Source organism: Penaeus vannamei, chromosome 40 (assembly GCF_042767895.1).
Source record: "Penaeus vannamei isolate JL-2024 chromosome 40, ASM4276789v1, whole genome shotgun sequence".
NCBI lineage: Eukaryota > Metazoa > Arthropoda > Malacostraca > Decapoda > Penaeidae > Penaeus > Penaeus vannamei.
The window spans coordinates 6427496-6431134 of record NC_091588.1 but is presented as its reverse complement, the minus strand read 5'-3'; the positions used below and the strand labels follow the sequence as shown (position 1 = coordinate 6431134).

Sequence of the window (3639 nt, the reverse complement as noted above, 5' to 3'; positions counted from 1 at the left end):
TTTCTTTTTTTTCTTTTTTTAAAAAAACGAAAGTCCCCCAAAGTTATTAAAATTGGGGACTTGACTTTCTTTTATTTTTTGGAAGGGAGGTGACGTGAAAAAACGAGGGGAAAATAAATTAGGATAACGGGGAAAAAAAGGGGGCGGGGAATACATTAATGAAATTAATATGTCATTTCGAATGGTAAAAATTATAATGGTATTATTTGGTAATGATGTTCATGTTTAAGATTTTTTTAAAAAAATAATAATAATAATAATAATAATAATAACGATACTAATAATAACAAGAATAATGATAATAATAATAATAATGAAGCTAATAATAACAAGAATAATGATAATAATGAAGCTAATAATAACAAGAATAATGATAATAATAATAATAATAACAATAACAAAAATACTAATGGTAATAACAGTAATAACAATAATGGTGATAACAATTATAATGATAAACTGATATTATAATACTGATATCAATAGTAATAATAGTAGTAGTAGTAGTTATAGTAATGATAATGATAATAACAATGATATTGACGATAACAATTATCATATCAATAATAACAATAATAATATCCGTTATAATAATAATAATGATATTGAGAATGATAATAATAATAATAACAACAGCAACCACTATAATTAATATTACTATGATGATGATAATAACAATAAGAGTAATAAAAACAATAATAATAACAATAACCAAATAATAATAATAATAATGATGATAATAATAAAGAATAATAATAACAATAATAACCTCTATCAATATAATCATAATAACATTTATTATCATCAATATCAAAATAATAACACAATAGCAATAATAACAATAACAACGACGATGATGATGACGACAATAACGACAACAAAACCGACGCCATCATAAGAATAACGAAACAGATGGAGAGAAAATAAACGGAAGAGAAGGAAATAATTAAAAAAGGTGAGAAAGGGAGAAGAGAAAACGGGAAATCAACGAAGATGAAAAATAAACAAAAACACGAACACAAATTAAGACGAAAATAAACAAGAGAAAATAACTAAATATATATAGATAATAACACGTGGGAAAATACTGAATAATAAATCACGAATAAAGATAATGAATAAGGGTTATAAATAAAGATATCAAACGATAAGAAATGAAGAACGATAACAAACAATAAATGATGAATAGAGATAAAAAGATACACAATGAGTGATTATAACAGATAAAGCTAGATGCCAAATAGACAACAGGCGATAGATAATGAATAAATATAATAACCAAGACACAATAAATAAAATCAAACAATAAAGAACAAAAGTATCAAACGACAGAAAACGTAAAAAACATAATAACAGATAACTAATGCATAAAAATGACAAATGAACATAAATAACACAGATAATAACAAATTGCAAAAGGAAAAATATTGCCAAGTTAAAAATACTGTTACTAACAAGAATGACCAACACACACAAAAAAATATAGACACAAATAAATGGTTAAGTTAAAAAAAGAAAAATCATAAAAGAAAAAGAAAGAAAGACAAAAAAATATATGCATAGCGGATAGCAATGAAAAAAAGGAAAAAATATATCTATACATAGCGGATAGCAATAAAAAGAAAGAATATATATATATATATATCTATATATATATATATATATATATATATATATATATATATCTATACATAGCGGATAGCAATAAAAAGAAAGAAAGAAAAATATATATATACATAGCGGATAGCAATAAAAAAAGAAAGAAAAAATATATATATCTATACATAGCGGATAGCAATAAAAAAGAAAGAAAAAAAAAATATATATATATATATATATATATATATATATATATATATATATATATATATATATACATAGCAATAAAAAAAAATGAAAGAAAGAAAGAAAAAACATATATATATATATATATGTATATGTATATATAAATATATATATCTATACATAGCGGATAGCAACAACCAATTCATTAATGAGAAAGGCAATCATCTTAATCACTCAAACTGGTGATTAAAAGCGTCATTGAGAGTGACGGATGTAGGCGCTTTTTCATAGCTTGGTATCGTCATAATTTTTGTTTTAATGACTCGAATCTTCTTTATCACTGGGCGGCGGGAGGTGTGTCACTTACATCATTAATAAATAGATGAACATGGTAACATGCATACATACACATATTGTATATACATATATAGTATGTATGTATCCCATGCTATACATACATACATACACATACACACACTTACACACACACACTCTCACACACACACACACATACATACACACACTCACACTCACACACACACACTCACACTCACACTCTACACTCACACACACACACACACACACACACACACACACACACACATATATATATATATATATATATATATATATATATATATATATATATATATATATACATACATACATACATCTATATACATACATATGTATACATATATATATATATATATATATATATATATATATATATATATATATATATATATATATATATATCCATGACGTATAATCTATAACATCTGATATATAGACCATACGTAATATTACACACTACATATAATAACCGATATAAAATATCTGACATCCATCTGACGCACCGAGAGGCAGCCCTGGACAGACAGCGATCCGCCAGGTCGGGACGCGGGCAGAAAACGAGGGCGCCGCTGCATGGCCCAAGCACAGCGCCTGCATGACCCCGTGCATGAGAGATCCTTCCTACCTTTCGTGTGGTCTGTCTCCGTCGTTTATCCAAGGGGGACTCGGCCAGGCGCAGAGACAGCGAGGGTAAATCGTCTCTTGGATAACGTCACTTCCATGTCATATCCTCCTCCATGGATAAAGATGTTTTGCTTTCTTCAATTTTTTTTTTTTTTTTTTTTTTTTAAGATCCTTCGTGTTATATTAGGATATATAGAATTATTATTTTTTTTATCCAAGCACACCACTAGCTAAAGCACTGCACACTGTCGGTCTATGGATAACATGATCAGGCACTTTATCGGAATTCGGATAAAAGACGCGTTCGTATCCAACAAGAACTCTGCCATATACTCCGTGTCGCGGCAGAGAGCAACACGTCCGCTCGCCACCAAGTTCGCACGACAACTGGCGATCCGACGTTCATCTCACCTGCTCGATGGATGTCAACACCTCAAGTTTGTCTTTTTAATTATTTATTAATCTTACCCTTTTCTTTAAACGGGTTTGGGTCTTTTTTACTTTCGGAAGTGGATTTATTGATTTGTTGGTGTTAGTTTGTAGTTTTTTTGTCCGTTGGTGGAAAATATTTGGGTTTTTATAAAAGGGTTTGTTCAATGATACTTTACCTGGATTTCAACATATGAGAGCAAGATCACCTTATTCTTTCCTCAATGACTATAATATTAGTCTACAATACAACCCTTAATACATCACAAACATCAAAACCCTCATACACTGAAGAAGAATACACAATGCACGTCCATAATAAAGTGTTATACATCCTACCTGGCAACTCCTCGTACACCTGAGCGACGTTGCCACATCTCCGCGCAAGACTCGTCCAAACAGAGGAAAGGAGTGGAAATGTGGCACCGCCCGAGGAAAAACGAA

The 3639-nt window shown here is 29.2% G+C and overlaps 1 protein-coding gene across 1 annotated transcript in view; it reads right to left on the bottom strand.

Annotated features, from left to right (window-relative positions):
* The window catches only part of LOC113803170 (uncharacterized), a 119287-nt gene extending 116122 nt beyond the window's left edge, over nucleotides 1-3165 (bottom strand). The window contains exon 1 of the mRNA XM_070117231.1: nucleotides 2768-3165. The gene's annotated coding sequence lies outside the window, so the exon portion shown is untranslated. The remainder of the gene's footprint in view (nucleotides 1-2767) is intronic.
* Between the last annotated feature and the right edge of the window lie 474 nt (nucleotides 3166-3639).